We start from the raw sequence: 25,646 nt of genomic DNA on the forward strand, positions 1-25,646 counted from the left end.
TAATCGATCACTAAAGTTATTTTTGGTGCAAATGAACTTCTAAGCAAAAATCTTTTAGGTTGCAAATTTGCGACATCGAGCAGTTAGGCCTGGACAAATAGGTTATACTGTTTCACCTTACATCCGGATGCAGAGGACGCTACGTTACAACCTCGACCTCCTGTGCTCTGGCCTCGGCCGCCCTAGCCTCAGCGTCCCCCAGTCAGGTCGGTCCTGGTCTCAACCTGCTCCATGCTGGCTTCAGCCTCGGTGGCCCTGCCCTGGTTTCGGCATCGTTGGCCCAGGCTTTGACCTTATTAGCCCTGGCTTCGGCCCCGGTCTGAGGCTCACTGGCCCTGGTCTCGACATTGTTGGCCCAGGTCTCGCCCTCCTTTATCCGGGCCTCCTTGGACCTAGCAGAGGCCTCTTCAGCAGAGGCCAGGGCAGGTACAGCGAAGACAGGTCCTCGAGCTTGTGATGCAACGTCCTCAGGATCCCCAGAAGATGCACGGAGCTATAAACAGAAAATATAAGCAGTAATGATAGATTATCAGAGTTGTACAACAAAGTATAACATTGGAAGTCCTAAGCAACTGCTTCCCAGAAGTGACCTCTGACTGACCCGCAAAGTTGCATTCCCGTTGCCCACCAACTTTTTCTAATGCTGAGGAAAATAACATCATATGTCATCTGCCCTCACAGTGCAAAGGTTACTGAAACAGTATATCTAGTCTCCAATTACTTCAGCATTATGAACAGCTTGCAGTTTGCATGAATGAATAATTGATAAGTACACTTGAAAAAGCAATAATGACATTGATTAAAATATATCTAACCAAGCACCAAAATGGCAACATTATATAAATCTGATGTGCTCTCCATAAAGCTAACACTTTCTAACAAAAATGTTGTTATACATACCCTGTGACCTTTCAGCTCCTGGCGAAGCTTTTTGAGAAGCTTGTCCTCCACAGTGTCTTTTTTTTTTTTTTTTTTTCTTGTGGGCTGCTTGTTCTGCAACGAGTGATTTCAAGAAAAAAAAATCAGCAAGTTTTTGCAAAATTTCGAAAGACGTTGCGAACGTCGCTGTTGAAGCCGCAGGATCACAGCGTGGTTCATGTTCCGAAGTTCCGCAATTATAAGCTGCGCCGTTGTAAACTCATTTCCTTGACGTCACACTTCGAGCAGAAGAAGCTCTTGTCGAAAAAATAATCAGCGACGGACTCACAGGTCCGTGTCCGCCGGAGCATCATCTCGTAGAGTGCGAATCGTCATCATCGGCGAACACCATCTGTAGTTCTTCAGCCCATTTCGACCAAGTTTCCAGTCGCTTCCCGGTCGTTGGATGCCACTCAAGCCGTCCCGCTCACCTTCGATGAAGCAACAGCGAGCGTTATTCCGTCGCTCCATCCGGACTGCGCTGCGCCGCCACCGTGTTGATATGCGCCTCCCAGTCCCGCGCACTTCATGGCGCTCGCTGCCGACGACGAGTCAGAGAAGGCGGGAATGGACGCCGTCAAGTCTGGCATCGCGGTCACCGATGCGAAACCCGGTTGCGACGCTAGGGTCCGTACGAGCTCACGGTCCGCGGCCATGGCTGTGCTTTCTCGTCGAGTCAACGGGAACACTGAACGGCCTCTCGTCGGTGGCGGAAACAATGGACGTGCACCACCGCCCGCGAAGAAGACTCACGTTCGTCGGCGTGAACGTGGCTGTCGCAGCCACCACTGTTCCGGGAAGGCTCAGCGGTAATCCCACTTCTGAATGCTAAAGTTTTCGAAGTAACATCATCAACGTTCATAAAAAAAAACTGGTTTATTTAAAGACAACAAAACTGACGGCTGATCAATCCGGCACCATCTGGATGATTGTATGGGTATGGATATTACTGCGGCACCTTGCTACGCACTTTGTAACGGGCGGTAGCTTGCGCCACCTAGCTTAAGTCTAAAAAGCGACGTATTTGCAAACGTGGTCGGTCAGGCTCACGACTGATAGAAATATTAAGAACTCAAACGCGTCACGACAGCAACACACCCCAAATCATTCGAATTTTAACACTGCAATGAAACCACGCGGAGCTCTCAGACGCAGACACGATGAAGCTTGTTTTTTCTGCGTCGACGAAACTCAGGAGCATCGATTTCGCGACCCGGTGCACCACTACACAAACTGCACGACTGAGAACTATCGACGACAGAAGATTGCTCGTCGATGTTGGTGGGGCAAATAACACGTAGCACTGATGATTAAACGATGGAATCACAGACGTAGTCGGTCAGGCTCGCATATTTGTTGATTGTCACCAAGCAATCACTTTCTTTGTACGCGGTGTTCGGATTCATCCGCCAAGCTCCTGACTTTTGCGGGTTGCGATGTGATATCAGCCTCCCGAAGCTGGTGGATCAAACGGTAATAGCGTATCTCACTCGCTGTTGCAGGCTGCTCACCGCGTCCGTGTAACCAGAACGAACTGGAAACGACAACAACTACGCTGAGACTGCAGCGGATACCTTTCATATTCCTGAAGATATCAACTGAACGTACCTTTCACAGTTTTTCTTGCGCTCTTGTGAGGGGTAACCACTGCGTCAACGCAACTATTGTTGTCGTTTCCAGGCGGCTCATTTCTTGATCGCCACGCCGGGAAGCTACGCGTCCACAGCGTGTGCGCAACTTATAATGGTCACTACACTCATTTTGGCACGGTGCAATCGCAGACGTAGTCGGTCACGCCTGCCACCGGAACGCTGAGAACTTGATCAGGGGGCTCACGTACAGCACTGAAACGCCACAGCGCTCGAAACAACGCGAGCTGCTGACGCCATTTCATGACACAGACACAGCGACGAAGCCCAATGTTGTCCTCATTTCATGGTGAGCGCAGCTAAGCATACTCGGTGCATGCTCCGATTATCCTTTCAGCGCACTTCCATAGTAAACTTTTCGTTCACTAAAAGAAACCTTAGAGAGGCAACTGATAAGTCACTGCACGAATACTTACAAGATCCTTCCAGCTTACTTCCATAACGTTCTTCTAGTGCACTAAAAGATACCCAGGGCAGGCTACTAGTAAGACGCTTCGCATGAACTTAGAAGCTACTTAGGTCTTAGCTAGTTTACTAAAAGTATACTATTACAGTACTTACTTCAAGCATACTAAGAAAGGACACTAATAGTACAAGCCTACTTCTGGCTAGCATCCTTTAAGGACAATTTTAGTATACTTCTTGAGAATGAGTATCTTAAAAGACCGTAAAGTATACTTAAAGTAACCTAGTTTTCGCTAAGGGATAACTTCGGGTTGCGATTAATGGCTATTAGAATCTATTTCTGACCAGATAAGCTTCAAATGGCTACTAATGGTTATTAGTCAGTATAATAGCAATTATCTGCGTATTGACTTTTTATGAATGAGAATGGTTTCAGGTGACGATTTTCGGCAATGAGCCCCTATTTTTGATTATATAGGCTTCAAACGGATAAAAATGGCGATTACTGTTTAACTAAGAATAATTATGATCGAACACTTCTGATACTAACGAAATGGAATGGCTTCAAGTGGCTATTGTTGGCTATTAATATTTTTTTTAACCGAACTGATTTTAAATGGTTACTGATGGCTATTGATGAGATACAGTAATATACAATTTTGTGCTATTTTGGTGCTTTAAATGGGGTTGGCTTCAAGCGGCTAGTATTGGTTGTATGCATCCAGTTTTAGTGAAATTTGATTCAAATGGCTACAAACGGCTTTTAGTCCCTAGTGCTGATAGTGATTAACGATTTTTGTATTTAGTAACTGAAGTGGCTTTAAGTGGGTATTGTCGTCTACCAGCATCTATTTGTGGCCAGATTTACTACAGGTGGCTAACAATGGCTATTAGTGAGTATAAATCACAATTCTGTGCTATTTGAGTGTTTAAGTATGAGAATGTCTTCAATTGGCTGTTATTGGCTATAAGCTTGTATTTGTACGAGATTGGCAATTGAAATGGCTACAAATCGCCATTAGTAACAAGTATTGATAATTATAAGCTATTTCTGTGTTACTAAATGGAACGTCTTGAATTGGCTAATACCATTTGTTTTTTACTTAGATAGGTTTCAGATAAGTACTAATGGCTATGGTAGGTATATTTAACAAATATGCGTCATTTCAATGTTTATGCATGAGAATGGCCTCAAGTCGCAATTATTGGGTGTTAGCATCAATCTTTTAATTATGTCGGTTTGAAGCGAGTGCCTACAGCAATTAGTGATTAATACTGATAAATATGTGATACTTTGTTTTTAAATGGGAAGTACTTTAGTTTGATATTGTTGGCTATTATAACCTAATCTTTACCATGTTGATTTCAAATGGCGAAGATGGCTATTGGTAGGCATTATTAGGCAGTATCATCAATGATGGCCCCTAGTAGTCATTTTCAAACAATGTAAGCCAATTTCGTTTATAGCCAACAATTGCTGCTTGAAGCCATTCTCTGCCTTAAGTATTGAATAGCAGAGCATTGCGACTAATAAGCTCCAAGGGCCTTTTGTAGTCTATTCAAGACACCCAGATCAAGAAGAAATTCCTATGGTCAATCATAGCCAGCTGCAATCAATCAAATCTGTAAACTAACTGCGCAAATCTCAGTAATATTCACTATTAGACATAAATAGTCATTTGAAGCCGAACTGGCAAAGAGCAGTGTCAAAAGGACAATAGGGGCCACCTTAATTGTATTTAAAAAATCATTAAGTAGCACATTATTGTCAATATTTGTCACCAATAGCAACTTTGCAGCAAGTTACACCAAATTTGTTAAAATAGATGTAAATACAGTGAAGCAGATGACTGATATCCATTTAAATTTCGGCACCGAGTGGACCACTCATCGCCAAAGATAGCACCACGTCTGTGTACTTCGCCAATCACATGTATTTTCAGGTTCAGTTTCCTGTATTTGGCTGAACGGTATTTGCTACTTTAATGCATTAAGTGCGATATGTATTTCGCAACCTTTTTAATATATTTAGAAGGCAATGTTCACTGTTGCATGATATAGACATGGCATTAATATATATATATATGGTATAGTATAGGTCACGGGACCTCAGGTCACACATTAATTTCTCCCCAAATGTAAGAGGAAAACTGAATTGGTGTACTGTTCACGTGACGCGATGCACGTGTAACTTGTTTTCCCGCAAAATTTAGCAGGGAAACCGAAATGATATAGTGGTATTCTAGCTCCAGGTCACGCCACCAATTCTCGCTAAAATTTAAACAAGGACACTGAATTAGTGTTTAAATCACGAGACGCGAATTTCTCCGCTCGGTTTAGCGGGAAATACAAGGAAGGAAGAAAGAACGGACAGAAGGGGGGACAAATCTTTGAGATCGGGGGCCTTCGTTAAAAAGCATTAAATACTTCACTGTGTTATCAAACTTCTGATGGGAGCATGATAAGAAAAAGCTCAATAGACTATCTATAAATATTAACTCCAATCGCTGCTCCTGTCAGCTTTTACAATAACGGGTTCTAGGCTGCCGTGGGGTCGTGCAATCACGTCTACATGATTCGCGTTAAAGGAGTACTCCGGCTTTTTCGTCTTCGACATCAATTTGCCTCAAAATATGCGAAACACACCAAGAAGCATCTCCGAAATATTATCCAAAGAATTATACGATTTTTTTTTTTTTACGAAGACTTTTATTTTTTTATTTTCGTTCTCATGGTGTGTTTTCATGCTGAACGTCAATCGAGCAAAAATGAAAATGTTGTGCATGTGGCAGGCTGGGGTTAACTCTTGGAACTGTGGAATTTTTTTCTCAACTGAATATAAGCATTGCATCCTTTTAAATGAATTCATTAGAAGCTCGTTCCAGCACCCACGTAGCAGCCTAAAACACATGCTGCACAGAGTCCATTCTCTAGACTGATTGCTCGACTGGCAAGCCTTCCTGCCACTGATGTCACGGCAGTGAGAGTGCGCGTATACTTGAATATTGGTTTTGTCTTCGTATTTATATTGTCACGGGTGGTGACCAAAAGAAAACAGGAAATAAACAAGAAGAAATAAACGTTTAATGTGGCGAACTTGTGCCAAAAATAAAAGAGTACAAAAGATAATAATAGAGCGTCGCGGGCGTCGAAGTCGGCGTGGCAGCAGAGTCGAACGCTGGGGCGAGACTGACTGCGCTCGCCTGGCGGGATCCCTTATGTACCCTCGTGGGTTTCTGGATCGTTCGGCGTAGAAGGTTCGGCGCGTAGAACATTCTAACCGCGAATCAACTAGACGGTTCTCGAATTCACCAGAACATCAAATTACACTCTCAACAAAAATGTGTAGCCGCTGCCAGGAATCGAACCCTGGCCTTCTGCGTGAGAGGCAAGCGCGATAACCGTTAGGCCACGCGCGCGCTGCCTACTTGGCCAGCTGCGCGCGCGGCATTACTCCCCCCTTTAAAAAGTGCATCGTCCCGATGCAACCCAAAAACAAAACAAAGCAAATAAAAAGAACGGTAAACTAAAGAGTATTTGGAATACGTAAGGTCCACTGTCCTATCGAGCGTAGTACGGCTTCATGCGCACGACGTGGACGACTTCTGGTCGTGGAGGGCGGCGTGATGAAGTCCGTGTTCCGTCGGGCATCACCTTGTAGTTCAGATCCCCGAGTCGACGAAGCACTTTGTAGGGTCCAAAGTAACGTTTCAGGAGCTTCTCGCTGAGACCGCGGCGGCGAATCGGTGTCCACACCCACACCCTGTCTCCGGGCTGGAAGTGGACGTCCCGACGACGAAGGTTGTAGCGGCCAGTGTCGACACGTTGTTGAGCCTGAATCCGAAGTCTGGCGAGCTGACGGACTTCTTCTGCCCTTTGGGCAACCACCTGGGCGTCGTCGCTTGCATCGACAGCCGCTTCGTGGGGTAACATAGCGTCCAGCATTGTCGTTACCTTGCGCCCATGCACCAGCTGAAAGGGTGTCATTCCGGTGGTCTCTTGTACGGCCGTGTTGTAGGCAAATGTGACGTACGGCAGCACCTCGTCCCATGTCTTGTGCTCCACGTCGACGTACATGGAGATCATGTCGGCGATGGTCTTGTTGAGTCTCTCCGTTAGCCCGTTGGTCTGCGGGTGGTACGCCGTGGTGCGGCGATGGCTGGTGTGGCTGAGACGAAGGACTTCTTGCGTCAGCTGGGCCATGAATGATGATCCACGGTCTGAGATCAGGACTTCGGGAGCGCCGTGCCGGAGGACGATGGATTCAATGAAAAACTTGGCAACTTCCACAGCAGTTCCGGAAGGAAGGGCTTTCGTTTCGGCATACCGCGTGAGATAATCTGTGGCGACGATGATCCAGCGATTTCCCGACGTCGACGGCGGAAAAGGGCCAAGTAGATCCATTCCGATCTGCTAGAAGGGTGCTGTTGGCGGAGGAATTGACTGCAAGAGGCCGGCCGGCCTCGTCGGAGGTTTCTTTGGTCGCTGGCATTCATGACATGATCGCGTGTACAGGTGGACGGTTTTGGGGAGCTTGGGCCAGTAATACTTTTCCCGAATACGTGCCAGGGTCCGGCTGTAACCAAGGTGTCCGGACGTCGGGTCGTCGTGGCAGGCTTGAAAGATCTCCTCCCGAAGGTCGGTCGGGATTACCAGCAGCCATGGCGAGTTGTTGTTCCCGAAGTTCTCTTTGTAGAGTACACCTTGTCTAATGGCGAAGGTCGGCAGCGCTCGTGAAAAAACACGTGGCATCGCACTCCCGCGCCCTTCCAGGTGCTCTATTAGTGCGCGCAGCTCAGGATCGTCTCGTTGACGCCGGGCCATGTCGTCGATGTTCACTGCGCCCAGAAAACACTCGTCGTCATCGTCGTCGCTGCTGCCGGAAGGTGTTGCGACGGGAGCTCTGGACAGGCAGTCGGCGTCGCTGTGCTTGCGGCCTGACTTGTAGACGACGGTCATGTTGAACTCTTGTAGTCGGAGACTCCACCGCGCGAGGCGTCCTGACGGGTCCTTGAGGTTCGCAAGCCAGCAGAGCGAGTGGTGGTCCGTGACTACCCGGAACGGGCTCCCGTATAAGTACGGACGAAACTTCGTGATTGCCCAGACGACCGCAAGGCATTCTTTCTCAGTCGTGGAGTAATTTCTCTCCGCCTTGGTCAATGTTCGACTTGCGTAGGCGATGACTCGCTCGGTGCCTTCTTGTACTTGAACCAAAACCGCGCCAAGCCCTGCGTTACTTGCGTCCGTGTGAATCTCGGTTTCCGCATGCTGGTCGAAATGTCCAAGAACAGGAGGAGTCTGTAGTCGTCGCTTCAGCTCGTCAAATGCCTGCTGCTGTTCATCGGCCCATTCGAACTTCTCGGCGTCCTTCGTGAGGAGCGGTGCGGAAATTCTTGCGAAATCTCGAACGAAGCGCCGATAGTAGGCACATAGCCCAAGGAACCTTCGGACGGCCTTCTTGTCTCTTGGCGCTGGAAATGCTGCGACGGCACGAGTCTTCTCGGGGTCTGGGCGGACACCTTCGTTACTAACCACGTGGCCGAGGAACTTCAGTTCGTCATAAGCGAACCGACACTTTGACGGCTTCAGGGTGAGTCCGGCGGTCCGTATGGCTTGGAGAACTGCTCGGAGTCGTCGCAAGTGCTCGTCAAAGTCGCTGGAAAACACGACGACGTCGTCGAGGTAGACGAGACAGCTCTGCCACTTTAGTCCTGCCAGTACGGTGTCCATGACACGTTGGAAAGTTGCTGGCGCCGTGCACAGTCCGAAGGGCATCACTTTGAACTCGTACAGTCCATCCGGCGTGACGAAGGCTGTCTTTTCTCGGTCCCTTTCGTCGACTTCGATCTGCCAGTAGCCGCTCTTCAGGTCCATCGATGAGAAATATCGAGAGTGGCGCAGCCGGTCTAGAGTGTCGTCGATGCGGGGGAGTGGGTAGACGTCTTTCTTCGTCACCGTGTTCAGCTGCCGGTAGTCTACACAGAACCTAAGCGTCCCGTCTTTCTTCTTAACCAGTACGACTGGAGAGGCCCAAGGACTGCTTGAAGGTTGAATTATGTCGTCGTTCAGCATTTCTTGAACTTGCTCCTGGATCGCCTGCCTTTCTTTAACGGAGACTCTGTATGGCGATCGATGCACCGGGCGCGCGTCGTCCTCGGTAACGATGCGGGGCTTCGCAACGGTGGTTTGGCGCACCTTCGACGACGTGGCAAAGCAGTCGCGGTATTCGGCGAGAAGGTTAATCAACTGTCGTCGTTTCGGGCCCGGGAGTTTAGGGTCAATGTCGAGCTGCGCTGGCGACGCACTGTCTTGCTGAGGTGGCGAGAATTCGTCAGTAACGGCGGCGACAGCGGCGGAGTTTTGGAGTTCCTCAACCTGGCCCACGGCTGCACCTTTTGTGAGGTGTTGCGCTTCATTTCGGAAGTTCGTGACGAGGACCACGGTGCGGCCATCCTGAAGTTCAGCAACTCCTCTTGCGACGCCTATTCCTCTTCCCAGAAGCAACTGGAGGCTTCCTTCGAGCAGAACTTCGCCGCAGAAATCTTCGGTGATCCCGACGGGTACGAAAACACTCGACCGCGGCGGTAAGTTCACGTGGCTGGCGAGGACTCGGACCGCAGATGACGTCGCTTTGGGTTCCTCCGGTGGTGAAACAGGCTTTCGCAGCGTCAACCGGTTTGCTCCGAGGTCGATGACGGCGCCATACTCGCAGAGGAAGTCCATTCCGAGGATAACGTCCCTCGAACAGTCTTGCAGAACGACGAACTTTACAGGGCACGTCTCACCGTGGATCTCGACGCGAGCGTTGCATCGCCCGACTGGTGTGATGAGGTGCCCACCGGCGGTTCGTATTTGAGGTCCATCCCACGGCGTCGTGACTTTTCGAAGGCGGCGGGAGAGCCTCCCACTCAAAACTGAGTAGTCTGCTCCGGTGTCCACGAGTGCCGATGCGTCGTGGCCGTCGATGATGACGTTTAGGTTGTTGGACACCGTTTCAGGAGCGTCGTTTCGGTCTCCGGTAGCGTTCGAGTGGGGGCCCTCCGACTTTCGTGGAGGATCTTGGCGTCGGTCGTCTTCGGCAACTCCACCTCCAGGGGTTGCCGCGCCTAGTTTCCCAGGCGTGGAGCGAGGGGTGACAGGCTTTCACGTCGGGGTCGGGGCATCGGCGAAGCTGGACGTCGTGGTGACGGCGACCGGAACTCTCGGCGTGACGCAGGCTCGGGGGACTGGGGTCGTCGCAGGTACTCGTCGATCTCCCGAGGGCGTTCACCATACCGGGGGCGCGGGTCGCTTGGATGGAATCCGCGCAGCCCGAGTCGTCGGTATGGGCATCGGCGGTACACATGGTCAGCTTCCCCGCAGTGGTAACACAGCGGGCGTCGGTCGGCCGTCCTCCAGACGTCTGTCTTCCTCGGCGCAGGTCGCTCTGGGGGAACGTGCGCCTGATCTTCCGGCCGTCGGGGGTACTGCGGCGTTGGGGCGTCTCTTCGGGGTGGCGCCGTGGCTTGGCGGGAAGCTTGCGGCGGTCGTCGGGCCATGCCGGCGTAGCTCAACGTCGGTTCCTCCGGTGCCACCCTGGTGACGGGAACCTCTGGTTGGAGCGCGCGATGCACTTCTTCTCGGACAGCCTCGGCGATGGAAATGGTTGGCGGACGGCTGGTGGTTGGCAGCAACCTTCGCAGTTCCTCCCGGACAACCTCCCGGATAATTTCGCGGATGTCCGTACCAGGCACGTTTTCACCGCTAAGCAGCGCGGTTGCAGTGACGCTTGGCTGCCGCTGGTAGTGGGAAGCGCGCGCTTGGAGGGCGCGCTCGATGTTTGTCGCCTCGCTGACGAAGGCGTCGACGGTTGCCGGCGGGTTGCGGACGAGGCCTCCGAAGATGTCGTCCTTCACGCCCCGCATCAAAATGCGCAGCTTCTTTCCCTCGGTAGCCTGAGGATCGGCGCGGGAGCTCAGGCGGAGCACGTCTTCCACAAAGCTCGTGACGCTTTCATTGGGGCCCTGGGTCCAGGTTCGCAGTAGGTCCTCGGCTCTCTCTCGGCGGTGGTGGTTGACGAACGTAGCCTTCAGGTCGGTCTTGAAGATGTCCCACGACGTCAAAGAGGACTCATGGTTCTCGTACCAGTGCTTGGCGGTTCCCTTAAGCGAGAAGTAAACGTTGTGCAGGCGTTGCTCGTCGGTCCAGCCATTGTGGCGGGCAACGCGTTCATACTGGTCAATCCAGTCTTCGACGTCTTCGTAGAGTTCACCGTGGAAGGGGGCAGCCGTCCGCGGTGCGACGGGCATGTAGACGACGGGAGAAGCGGCGGGGGCTTGCGACTGGTTGGCCATCGTCGTCTTCTGCGGCTTGGGCTTGTCCAGGAGCAAACCGTACTCAGGATCCTCTCCCTTGGTGCGGCGGCTGGTCCGAATTTCAGGTTCTGCGGTGAGTGGTCTTCTCACCGAGCCGGGAATCGGACTTGCACTGCGGTCCCTTTGAGGAGAACGCTGCACGGGCATGCGGTACCCAGCACCTCCACCAAAATGTCACGGGTGGTGACCAAAAGAAAACAGGAAATAAACAAGAAGAAATAAACGTTTAATGTGGCGAACTTGTGCCAAAAATAAAAGAGTACAAAAGATAATAATAGAGCGTCGCGGGCGTCGAAGTCGGCGTGGCAGCAGAGTCGAACGCTGGGGCGAGACTGACTGCGCTCGCCTGGCGGGATCCCTTATGTACCCTCGTGGGTTTCTGGATCGTTCGGCGTAGAAGGTTCGGCGCGTAGAACATTCTAACCGCGAATCAACTAGACGGTTCTCGAATTCACCAGAACATCAAATTACACTCTCAACAAAAATGTGTAGCCGCTGCCAGGAATCGAACCCTGGCCTTCTGCGTGAGAGGCAAGCGCGATAACCGTTAGGCCACGCGCGCGCTGCCTACTTGGCCAGCTGCGCGCGCGGCAATATGCCGATAGCAAAAATAAAACTTTTGAGTTTCGCGATACTAAATAGCATACCGGAAAGAGTAAAAAAAGGGATTCAGCAGATATTGTTAGTTGGGGAAGGTAAAAAAATCGCCGATTAACTTTTTAAAGACCACAGGATAGTAGTCGCACTGCACTGTCCAAATTGCCCTTCTAAAACGTTGAGCTCGTATTACCGGATCTTAAAAGTTGATTAGCCCCGTGCTGCGCAAGCATTCACTTGCACCTTGCGTTGTTATCCGCGACACTTTTATTATACCAAATCGGTGCTACTCTCAAAGGAATCCCTTGGAGGTTATTTCGTTTACCCTGCTTCACTGTCGCAATTTCTAATATAAGAAAGTTTAGTGTCTCTGACAAATTATTTTACGAAGGGTGCCTGGGTGTGACATTCCGCCTGCTGTCCGTCCCGCGTAGGGTGCGCAAAGCCGCCGTCACCCATGTGGTGCTAAACTGCGAGGGCATGTACAACGAGAACCAACTAAAGCTCTTTGTCAAGTGGTTTTGCAACGAGAGCCTGGAGCACCTGTACCAGTGGATCCCACAAGATGAAGTCCCGGGAGGTTTCCGTCGTGCTCCACGGCCGCATCGACCCCTCGTTCTCGGTGAACTCGAGAGATGACTACTCCCAATGCTACGCCATCTGCATCCTCAGAGACACTAGGGAGCTGAACGGAAAGTACGCCTGCGTCGTTGCCTCCCTCACGGGACAGGACGCCGGGCTCCAGGGCATGACCGTCGACTGTGCGGGGAATGTGGGATTCTGAAACGCGCTCAGCAACATCATAGATTATTTATTTACATAGAACCACAATCTTTTCAGCGTTATTCTATTATCCGATGGTTCAGTTTTTGCAGTTTGCTGTTCAAGATGAGCTTGTTTCCATCCAGGCACTGTTATTGCGATTGGACAATCACTTGACGATCGCAAGCCAGAACGCCTAGCGTAGATTATATATTTTTAACAGAGGAGTCATAAGTACATATTTGCTTTGTTACAAAAACACATTTGTGCCACCTGAAAACTCCAAATTTTAGTTTTATTGAGACAAAATATTGTACTGCGTTTAACAAGTTAGTCTGTTCCCATCAGGAATCTCGTGTAATGTGCTTACGCATGCTGGTACACAACACATTAAAAAATCGCAAGAAACAAGCGACACAAATAAGGTTGTGTAATGGACGCATATAGCTGACATTTAAATAAAGAAATAGCTGAGTCAAACCACTGACTATATATAAGATATGATACAACTTGCATAGCGGATTATATATTTCTGTGGGGTCTTTTTTTTTCACTATTTGTTGTAATACCTATTCGTCTCGTTTCTCTGAAAAAACTAATTCTACGATTATAGTTTTTATATATTCTCAATAAAAATGAGACTACTTAGGGCTGCTCATTTTCCCGCCGCCAATTGTGCTCGATGCGATTGAACTCTGTCATATCCAACCGAGGTTTCTGTGTTTCTAAAAGTTGTGAAATATGCTGTATTATTTATTCATTAGCATTCCCTCGAGAACAACGCTTCAAGGAAAACGTTTATACGAATTGTAGAAAGTAGAATGTGCAAGCAATTTTGCTTGTAGACATATTTTATTATTTTTAGTTAGTTTGAACTAAAGAATTTCTATCAGCGATGTCAGATATCTTAAGTAATGAAAGATAGCGCGTTGTCATTCAATTCTCTCTTTTTTTATTGTTGGCCGCAAAATAAAACCTTTTGATATTATATCTCGTATACCTCAAAAGTTCAGGCACCCTGGTTGTATGATAAGTCTATTTTGTGCTTTAGTTGGTTCACGGCTTGAATTTGCGCCAGTGGTATGGAATTCTCTAGCAAGTACACAGTCTCCAAGCATTCAATTTGCGCAAAAATGAATATATACATTGTCTTTGACAGCACTCTCAGCGTCGCTTTTATTGTTATTATGAATTCCTTCTTAATAGTATTTTACTTAGGTCTTTGCCAAATAAAAGATTGCAGCATGATTTCATCTTCTTTAGTTACTTATTTATTTCGCACAGGTTGGTATATAATTGGATTGATGATACCCTACTTGTGATGTTTGTCGATTTTCATGTTCCTTATCGCGTTACCAACATTTTACTGCCTTTTATATTCGATGTATGTCTAAACCCTCACCAGTGTCCCGTATGCAAATTTCATTTAATAGAATCGCATTCCCTAGCTTTCGCAATTTCACGGGTCCCTCAGTTTTTCGCCGGGACTTTGAGAGTCTAGTTGAAAGTTTGCAACTGTAGTACTTCTTGTGCGAAGTGTGCCCACTGTTTGTAGTCATGTTGATTTGTACATTTGATGCTGTCGTGTGTTGTGTTTCTTCGTTTTATCCCGCTGTATGCGCCAATGTGAAGATGCACGTGGTTGTTTCTGGGTGCATAAGTGGTAAATTTTGGAGGCTTAAAGTTTTCAGATATCACTTTTTTTTCTATTCAACTTTCGAATTTTCTAAAGGTTACAAATCTGGGTTTCACCTCCTGGTATCTGGGATACCTTCCTGATAATTAAAACCTTTTTGAAGTCAGTCATCTTATCGGATTTATTTGATATAGTTTAGTATACGGAAGTCGCTTTGAAGGAGACATTAACGAACGCCAGGCACCGCATATGGCCCAAAACATAATGTTCAATGGCGTCATATTGCCTGACCTAAACACAAAGGTATAGTACATAGCGTGAAAGAAACTCCTTCGCACTTTCACAAATACATACGTGTTAAGTAGTTAATGCAAAAAGGCGGCAAACTAAGAGAGAGACAATGTCTTTTTCCTTAAGGTTGACCAGACGCCCCCGCTTAGTGCCGGAGAGACATTAGCGCCATAATTACGCCTGGAACCGATAATTGAGCCGGGCACGTCAGACGCGCCGCCGATACTAATCCGGACGATTCAGCACGACTGCGGAGGCACCGGCGGGGCACCATTAGCCCCAGATTCGAGAAGAACGGTGGACGCGCTGACAAGACAGCCCACGAAGATCTCCCTCGGCACGCAACTGCGTCTCGGGCACAACCCTTCCCTGGTCTTCCCGCGTTCGAAGTGCCCCTTTTGCCGAACGTAGTCTGGTTGCGTCTACTTCAAACGTACGCCTGCAAAGGACAGTCATTCTAAACAAAAAAAATAATATGAATGCAGCTGAAGGCATAAAACGCCACCTAGAATAATCAAAGCCCGTGCATTAGTTTGTACACGTCATTACAGTGAGATCGAGCGTAAACAAAAATTGTAAGCCTGTTACTATCAACTCTGGACCTTGTTCGACATCACGCGGTTTTTTCTACAAAAAGCGATATTTTATAACTCTGGGGACCTCTGTCAGGAACGCCGTGCTTTACCTAGATTTCGGTAGGATGGTGTGAACAATCCGTGCAAACGAAAATTTTCATTCGTTCCGTGTGCTCGGAGATCTCCCCATATGTTGTATACGCGCAATGGGGGGGTCCTACATATATGCGTAAAGAGAAAACACAGCGTGGGGGCGGAGGGGGGCGCATTGCAGTTCTGCATTGTGTGTATCATCATGGTGTTTTGTTTCGTTAGTTTATAATTGGAGAAAAGTGCTCGGTTACAATAGCTTTGGAAAGTCAGGGTGTGTCACGAACGACTCGTAATATTTTTTTTAAAGAATAACTTCAATTAATCATATTAGTTATTTGGGATATCCTTTTAGACCGTAATTGAAGTTACTGTACAACATCCATTAACGTATAGAAATACAGTCGCGTAAACACCACTGTCTTACTATAAGCAAACAATGCCCCTTTAGGAGACAAAATCAATTATAGTTTTTAACCCGTCGTTCAAATACGCAACACTAGCTTTTATAAGTCAGTAAACTTTAATCTCTTACGGGCTACTCAATGGCAAAGTTGATGTGTCTAATATAAAGTATTTTAATCTTTAAAAAAAAGTTAACGAAAGCTGCGCGCCTGGGGAGACATCAGAGTGTGGTGTATCTTTTCTATGACAACGTGTGACACTTAAATAACGTGGCTTGATTGATTGATTGATTGATTTTGTGTTTTAATGGCGCAGCGGCTGCTAAGGCCATAGTGCGCCAGAACAATGGTAGAAGAAAAAACTGCGGTGCTATTTAAAGGTGAGGCATAATATGAGAGTTTAAAATCTTTCATAAAATGTGAACAGTACAAAGAAAATCCACTTAGATGTGCTGTAATAGGCCAATGCTGTTTAGGAAGTTAAAAACTTGGTTATGAGGAACAAGAGGCTCCTCTCCCAGCAAAAGGGCTGGGTGGAATGGGATCTGTTCTCTAAAAAACCGTGAAAAGTTGGTGCGACGCTCTTCATGATTTTTCGGACATTGAATGAGAATGTGCAAGACGGAGAGTGTTTCACCACATTCTTCACACATTGGAGCATCCTCTGCTCGCAGAAGGAAGCCATGTGTGAGTTGAGTGTGACCAATTCTCAGGCGACAGAGAACAACTTCATAAAAACGCTCGTTATGTCGGCAACTGGCCCACTCGGAAAGAACAGGTTTCACGCAATGGAGTTTATTATGGACTTCAGTGTCCCATTCCTCCTGCCATTTCTTTTTAATCAACTTTCTCAATGAGGACCTGTAATCCTGGTATGGGATGGAGGTAACCTCTGTGTCCATGTTCTGACATGTTCTAGCAGCCTTATCGGCCTCCTCATTTCCGCCTATACCGACGTGGCTAGGGACCCAACAGAAATTAATGGTGATGTTGGAGTTTGTGGCAGCTACAATCTTGTTTCGCATTTGCAGAATAAAGGCATCTTTTGATCGATCTAGGGATGCAAGTGCACGGAGTGCACTGAGAGAATCTGAGAAAATTACGGCGGCCTTGATATTCCTTTTGATGATAGTATCCACAGCTAACAGTAGGGCATATAACTCTGCAGAAAAGATGGTGGCTTGGTTGCTGAGCCGCGTTACAATATTGCATGACGGCCCGACTACAGCAGATCCAACACTGCTGCTCCCCTTCGTTCCATCCGTGTAGAACTGTACGAAGTTTTTGTAGTTTTCGGAGATTTGTAAGAACTCTTGCATGAGATCTTCTGCTGGTACATTCTTCTTGTCATACTTGGAAAGAGAAAAATTAATCGGAATAGATGTGATGTTCCAGGGTGCAACTGGGCTGGGCAACGCTGCTACCGGACTCGATAAGTCTATTGCAAAATTCTCGGCCTCAGACTTAAGGCGCAGAGGAAAGGGAGGTACATCAGAGGGTTTGTTCTGGTACGTTCTTTCATACCGCGTGTCCAGAAACACTTCGAGTGCAGGATGTCGAGGCATGGAGCGAACTCTTAAGTGATATTGAAGGCCTAAGAACAGACGTCTTTTTCCAAGGGAGCATTCATTAGATTCAGCGTAGAGACTGGGGACTGGAGAGGTCCGGAAAGCCCCCGTTGCAAGTCGTAGTCCCAGGTGGTGGACAGGATCCAAGACCTGAAGAAGAGACGGCCGTGCCGAGCCGTACACCATGCAACCATAATGTAATTTCGATCGAACAAGGCACTGATACAAACGCAGCAGGCACCTTCTGTCACTACCCCAGGACTTCTGAGAAAGAACTTTTAAAATATTCAATGCTAGCAGGCATTTCTTTTTTAGTTGCAAGATGTGACTACGGAAGCTAAGTTTCTTATCAAAAATAACCCCTAAACATTTATGCTCATGACGTACGTTTAGGGTCTGACCTCCCAAAGTTAGAGTGGGTTCTATAATGATATCCCTTCGAAGAGAAAACAGAACACAGACTGTTTTCTCCACTGAGAAACGGAAACCATTCTCATCTGCCCAACGTGTCATTCCATTAATACCTAGTTGAAATTGGCGTTCACAAATAGCTGAATTACACGAAGAGCAGGAAATTTGCACATCATCAACATAAAGTGCATAGGAGAGAGATCGGGGAAGAACCTGTCTAAGAGAATTCATTTTGATCAGAAACAGAATAACACTCAGCACTGACCCTTGGGGAACACCATTCTCTTGGACAAACGTTTCAGAAAGTGTCGTGCCCAACCTCACTTGGAACGAGCGCTCATCGAGGAAGCTTTTGATAAGAGCTAGCATTTTCCCACGAATTCCAGCTGAAACTAAATCACTTAAAATTCCGTACCGCCATGTGGTATCATATGCCTTCTCAATATCGAAAAACACCGATAAACAATGTTGTCTGTTAACAAAGGCATCCCTGACTGTTTTTTCTAGGCGAACAAGGTGATCAACAGTTGATCGCCCTGTCCGATACCCACATTGAAATTTGTCGAAGAAGTTTTCCTGTTCTAAAACATACACCAATCTGGAGGTCACCATTCGTTCAAACGTTTTTCCCAGAGAACTGGTTAGTGCGATTGGTCTGTAGCTGGAGGGTAATGATGGATCCTTTCCAGACTTTAGCAAAGGAATCACAATTGCCCTTTTCCAGAGAATGGGATAAGCTCCACTGCTCCATATAGAGTTAAAAAAACAACAGGATGGTATCTAATGTTGCAGGATGTAAATGCTGAAGCATACTGTAATGAATAAGGTCTGGCCCTGGGGACGAGTTCCTTCCCTTGTCAAGGGCAATCATTAGTTCCACAAGGGTAAATAGTTGATTATAAGCCTCGTTAGAACCACCGGTACATTTTATTGGCACTTTCTCTTTGGCAGCCTTGTATTTCAGAAATGTGTCTGAATAATGCTCAGATCCCGAGACAGACATGAAGTGTTCCCCAAGAATATTTGCCTGCTGTTCTAGTGTGGGAACACGACTACCATCTAGTGTAAAGAGAGGGATAGTAAATGCGCGGTAATCCCCTCTAATTCTATGGACCCTGTCCCATACTACTTTTACACCTGTGGAACTGTTGACTGAGGAAGTATACGACATCCAGGTGGTTTTTTTTTATTGGCGTCTTACACAGTGGGCCTTAGCACGTAGCTTTTTAAAATTAATGACATTTTCAACTGTTGGGTAACGGCGCACTATTGTCCATGCACAGTTTTGCCGCTTACGAGCTAGGCTACACTCCTCATTCCACCAAGGCTTTGCTTTTGATGGTAAGCGTCCTGTCGTTTTTGGAATAGAGCGCTGTGCTGCTTGGACAATTACATTAGTCAGGACGTCACAGGCTTCATTGACATCTAAGCTAACTAATGTGTCTGGATGCAACTCTGACTCCTTTTTAAAAGTGGCCCAGTCAGCCTTTTCTAACTTCCAACGTGGAGTTCGAGTTTGTAATGACTTAAAAGAGACTGTGCTTTTTAAAACAATGGGAAAGTGATCGCTACCATAGGGATTCTGATCTACACTCCATGAGAAGTCAGGCAGCAACGAGGCACTACCAATGGAGAGGTCGATGGAGGTCGATGATAAGGATGAGGTGCTAAAATAAGTTGACGTACCAGTATTAAAAAGACAAAGGCTTCGAGAAGTTAAAACTGATTCGATTATTTTCCCACGAACATCAGTTCGATTCCCACCCCAAAGGGTACTGTGGGCATTAAAATCCCCCATCAAAAGAAAGGGCTTTGGAAGTTGATCTAAAAGAGAATGAAGTTCTGCACTGGTTATAGCTTGTGAGGGTGATAAATATAGTGAACAAACAGAAATGGCTTTATGTACTAGAACACGCACTGCCACTGCTTCTAAAGGAGTGTGTAAGGGTATGGCCGTGCAAGCAGCCAGCCTTGGAACCACTATCGCTACTCCTCCAGATGAAATGGTAGCATTTGGGCGGTCCTTCCGGAAGACAGTAAAATTTCGGAGGAAGTTGGTATGTGTGGCATTTAAATGTGTTTCCTGTAAACACAGGGCTGCAGGTTTGTGTTCCTGCAGAAGATAGTCAACGTCGTCAAGATTAGTAAGCAATCCCCTGCAATTCCATTGAAGAAATGTTGCAGTCATGTGTTAGAGATTGTTACTTTGGAGGTATTATTTGTTTTTTTACTTTTATGGCGGGCCTTGGGAGCCTGCCACTCCATGTCTTCTGTGTCAGACGCATGAGAGGAGGCCTGGGTATTCTCATCCATAGGTTCCGACTCCTGTGGTGAGACCTTTCCGGAAGGTGTGGAAAGACTCTGGCCACGAGGTGCCAGGCGTCGGCCTCGACCACCTCCAGCCAAAGAGGCATTGGAGGTGCCAGGCAGGGAAGTGCCGGAGACTTCCTCTTCCTGTCCTTTGGGTGTTGGAGTGGCACAGGAACCATGCCGCTCCTTGGATGTGGATTTCCTCTCCTGAGGGCGTGGGCCCCTCTCCCTTGAAGGGGATCGCGGGCTACGGCCAGGCTTGGCCGTTGCCGACCCATCCTGCGAGGGGGATGCCGTCTGTGCCCCCTCGCCACTAACTGGGACAGACTGCTGCCCCGTGAGAGCGGGAGGGGTGGTGGTCTGGCTGGAGGAGGCAGTAGATCCCCCAGCCGTTACTGCACGCCCGGGCAGCTGAATTTTCAGCTTGGGCGTGGGGGACTGCTGTGGCTTCCGGTAGTCCAAAAAGGACGTTTGGGTAGCCACTGCAACCTTCAGTGGTGCATGTCCCCGCTGCACCACCTGCGCATAGCCGCCCTTCCGCAAGAAAGCGAAACGGCGACGTGCCTTTTGGTATGTTAAGTTTTCTTTTACTTTTAGTGTCAGAACTTCTTTTTCATCTTTCCATACCCTACATGATCTCGAGTACGCTGGGTGGGCCTCATTGCAGTTTGCACACTGTTCACTGTTTGTGCAAGAATCCGTCTTGTGGTCAGTTTTGCTGCATTTTGCACATGTGGCTTTCCCACGACAATTCTGGGAACCATGTCCATATTTCTGACACTGAAAACATCTCCGGGGGTTAGGGATATATGGTCGAACCCTACAGTGGAGGTATCCAGCCTTGACGGCTTCAGGAAGTTTGGTGGCTTCAAAGGTTAGAACTATGTGCTTTGTTCTTAATTCCTGTCCGTCTCGTCGCATGCAGATACGCCTTGCGGCCACGACCCCTTGGTCAGAAAGACCTTCAGCAATTTCGTCGTCAGTTGACTCTAAAAGGTCATCCTCAGAGATAACTCCCTGAATCGTATTCAGTGTGCGATGTGGCGTGACTGACACCTTATGGTCAGATACCGCACTCAGTGCAAGGAGGGCCGCACTCTGTTCGCTGGTCTCAATTTCCACCAGAAGGTCGCCAGTAGACATTTTTTTGGCTTTGAAGCTTTTGCCCACAACACTTTCGAGTACTTTCGCAACGAGGAAGGGCGATAATTTTGATAACTGCTGTTCACCTTCGGAATGAATCACCAAAAACTTTGGGTACTTGGATTGGTTACCTGGAGTCTTGTCTGAGATTAAAACTTCGGTGCGGACTCTTTTGGGAGGCCGATCAAGTTGGTTTTGCTTGGAACCCATAAAGATGGGGAGGTTTTCAGAAACCGTGGCTCACCGCCCACCACCGAGCCCAACAAGGGTGTAGGTTGCACCCCATAGCAAGTATAGCTTGGCTGGGTATGCTACTCTACCAGTGCTACCCAGTAACTATAACCAAGTGTGGTTCAAGAAAGTTATCTGTCGCCACCCAAGGTTAGCCCTTGCCGCCTAAGAAGGTGAAAAAGGAAGGAAGAGAGTGTAGAGGGAAAGAAAGAAAAAGGAGGTGGAAGGAAAAGTGAAAGGAGGAAGAACAGGGTAGAAGAGGCGACTGACTGAATCATCCTGGTCGGGCCAAGCCAGGACACCCGTCTACGAGAAGCAGGGGCCGAAGCGGTGTATTGCCTCGCCCGGGGGGCCCCGAAGGGTCCAAACATACCCCGGGCTTAGCTCAACCACCAGGGTCCCCTTTTCCCCGGACACGGGTACGCCACGCACAGCCAGACGTGGGTGGGCGAACCCACATGGCTCGGGGTTCGTAGTGACGCCACTCACCAAGCACCTACAAAAGTAGGTGCCCCCTGCGTGCGGGTATGGTGGCCCACGTGGCTGGGGTCCGTGGTGACGCTACTCACCAAGCACCTAGCACCTAAGGTGCAGGCGCCCCCTGCGGGGCTCGGGGTCCGTGGAGACGCCACTCTCCAAACACCGGCTTTCACAGGTGCCCCCTGCGGGGAAATAACGTGGCGCTCTGAGATAAGCTACGAACGACTCGCTCGCCGCGCCATTTGTGGAGACAACAGCTCTTTTTAGTTGAGGTTTTCTTTGCTTTTTTTCCTGTTGGTATCTGTAGCTCAGTCTTCTCATTACGTAGGTTTTTCGTAGCATAGCATGGAGTAGAATTTCCTTGTCTAATTCCCAACAACACATGTGGCATACTTGGACAATGGGCAATAACTCTATAATTGGAATATGCCGGCTAAGAAAATAAGTTATAATTTAACTAGACGATGTTAGAAAAGTAATTATCTGTTAATAAATTCCACAATCGTATACCTAAGTTTATCGCAGTCTATGTGATCCCGAATGACGCTTTTGTTATTTTAAGGATGCATTTTTAGTTTATTTTCAGTCATAAATATATCAACCCTTGATATATGATATATATGATATCAACTACGACATGCTGTTCCAATTTATTTTAACATCCGTGTGATTATTTAATGCAATTTTGTAGTACTTCAGCTTCCGTCACACATATTGTTGGCATCTTGAAATATCATAACCCGAGTTGTTGAATTCAAGACAAACGGATTTTCTTGCAATCATGGAAGCTTCTTCCGTGTAGCGTCTGAGTGAAACCATGCCACTGCCAATTTCTCAAAAATTCTCACTGAAATTATAAACCGTCGTTCCAACCTAATCTTATACAACGGAAAACTAATTTATTAATGTCTTAGCTCATAAAAATACAAAAAATAAACCTGCAACAATTATTGCTGAAATCAAACAGACAGCACACTTCATTTTCTTTTTTTTTTTCTCACTTTATTGATTCAACAAAGATTTGGTTGTCAATTCTTAGAGAAGCCGGATTAGCAGAACCGGGTAATGGCTTTAGACACGCCACACGTGATTCTTGATCCGGACGAGCCGGCAATTCAAAAAACAACTTTTCTAACAATTTCGAAAAAAAAAAAAGACATCTTGCTAAGTACGGTTAAAAGAAGACATCCAGATTAAGGCTACTGCATTCGATACTAGATACTTAAATTAAACATATTCTAGACAACATACAGTTCCCTTCGTAGTCGTCATGTCTTGTAAAAGATTGCTATGGTTACAACGAACCTCTATATTTACTTTTACATTGATTTATTACGAGGCTATCAGAATAGCAGAATCAGTGGTTGCTGGTTTCAGCTCATTATCGACAATATAACGATTGAACAATACCAACCTATATTAATATAAAAGTACAAAACGCGGTCATAAAATAAAACGCTGGACGCTTTTAGTGTCTCTTCAGTATGTTTTTGGTTGCTAATACTTTGCAGCGGTAGCTGTTACTGTCCCTTCCCGGCAAAAAAGCTCATGTACGAACGCAAAACCCCGTTCTAAACGAGATGCACTACACTCCTTTTCCCCATCTTTTCTCACACCTACACTAAAACGCCGGCAAGGCTCTCGCACGCACCCTTCCCCTTTCCCCACTGTGGGCCACCTCCGCTCCGAAAATTCCACGTGATCCTGAGGAGCACTCTCAGCCGGCTCGTCGTTCTTGCTACTTCCACGTACCCTCCAGTGAAATTCTCTCTTCCCTTCACCCCCCCCCCCCCCCCTCCTTTCCACCGCACAGGCAGCCGCCGTTGCGAGACACGCACGTGGTCGCGCTCTGGTGACCCGCTCCCTCGCCTCCCCATTGCCGCCGCCCAGGTGCGGTCCTTGTGTTCTCTCCGCCTTGACATAAGAGCTTGCCTACGTACTTTCCCTTCTTCCACCGCAGCCGCGGTCAAGGGCGACTCTCGCTCCCTTTCTACCACCTATGGCCAAACCGCGCAAGCGTCGCACTACATCCGTGGAGCAGAGCGCAGCGCTGAACGGAGTAGCCAAAGTTCCGCAACGGTACGAATGCCTCAAACGATGCTTGAACCCCACTTCTACACTCCAGAGGGACTTTACACATCGCAGCAGCTACTCCTGTCAACCGCAGCACAATTGGTGTGCTCCTTTACTTGTATCACCTTCGTAGCTCTATGCCCCGCCTGATGCACGGTGAAATTGTTTTTGCAGCGACAAAATTTTGTAGGGTGGAGCAGTAGGCCCCAGCAATGTCTACGAAGCTGCGGCTTCCTTTCTGGTGAACAACAAAACTGCGTGACAGTGTAATTAACTGCAAAACTATTTTTGCTGTCATAAAACGATAGTGGGTGTGACCTTGAATGCAAGGATGCGTGCAAACAAGACAATTTAAGGTCCGGTTTGTTTAATCGAGGCACTACTCTTGCACGTAAAATGTACGAATAGGATCGACTAGGGATCTCACGTGGAGACGTCCTGCAACTACTGTCCACTGAATATGCGAACTTGTAAGTCGCTAAAAGTTGTGCATTGCTCACTTAGTTCTCGATGTTTTATGTTTTTTTTTTTTGTTTAAGCCGCCTTAAATTTTACCTTAACGGAACCAAAGCTGTTAAGGTAAAACTTGTTATGTTCTTGTTATAGCCAAGATCATAACACATTCTACCTTGATAGCCTCGGGTCAGTAAGGTTAGCTTTCGAACAACCTAAAAAATATAATATGCCGCCACTTTTTCTTGTAACCATGCGAATTTTTTCCTTAACCATTAGATTATAACGATACTTGAGGCAGTAATATTTTTCACGCGCAAGGAGATCCGAATTTCCCATAGCTATGACGCAAATTCCTCGACCGCGAAACGAGCTCTCTTGCGAAAATTCTGAGATTAAAGATTGCGTTGTTGCTAGCCTTTTCTCACGAACTTTACGCCACACCGTCTGAAGGGGAGTAAGATTGAATATGGAAATATTAAAAAAAAAGTGAAGTTTTTGAGATACTTTTTTAGAGCTTTTCGTTGTCCTGATTGACAGCCAGAGGCGAGCCCCGTCCGAACAGCTATCGATTTGAATGGCACATTCAGCGGGTTCTACCCGAGATGTTTAAATGCGACTACATCCGACCACCCACTTCAGTCTCCGTTGAATTGAGGGGGAGCGAGATGCCCAGGGCCTTAAATCAATGGCCGGCCGGGGGCCACCTGCCACAGCCGGTGAGACTACATACAACGCCCCAAGGTACTGTGTCCCGCCGAGTTCCGCGGCGGCGTCCTATCGATCAGCTGTCAGTGATACTCATTGAAGGAAGAGCGACATACGAAGGTCGCACATGGGCGGCTCGGCCCTGCCCACTTTAGGCTGAGTGGCCATCAAGGCGAGTGGCAACAACAGCCACCCACCTCATAAACCGCCGTCCTCCTGGTGGCGGGTCTCCTCGACCTTGCAGGCCCGCATCCCCTCGATACCCCGCCAAGGTGTTGGGTAAAATGTCTTTCCTCTGCTTGTAAATTGTGGGATCGATGAAGAGTTTATTGGAGATCGAACAGCGCGCAATGAAGCTGTCACATAAACGTCGCACGCGCATTTTGCATATTGATCCGTAGAGTGTAGAGACGACTGGCCCGAGGGGAGTTATGATCGTGTCTATTGTTATCCCCCTTAATGGGATGAAAGTGGCACATAATCAAATAGGTAAAAAAAATAGGTGTTTAAAGGGGCACTGACACATCAAAATCATTTTTTTAATTATCCGAAACGATTGAAAACGATGCCGGGACAATTGCGTCCAAA

Source organism: Ixodes scapularis, unplaced genomic scaffold, assembly GCF_016920785.2.
Source record: "Ixodes scapularis isolate PalLabHiFi unplaced genomic scaffold, ASM1692078v2 PGA_scaffold0__279_contigs__length_252992795, whole genome shotgun sequence".
Lineage (NCBI taxonomy): Eukaryota > Metazoa > Arthropoda > Arachnida > Ixodida > Ixodidae > Ixodes > Ixodes scapularis.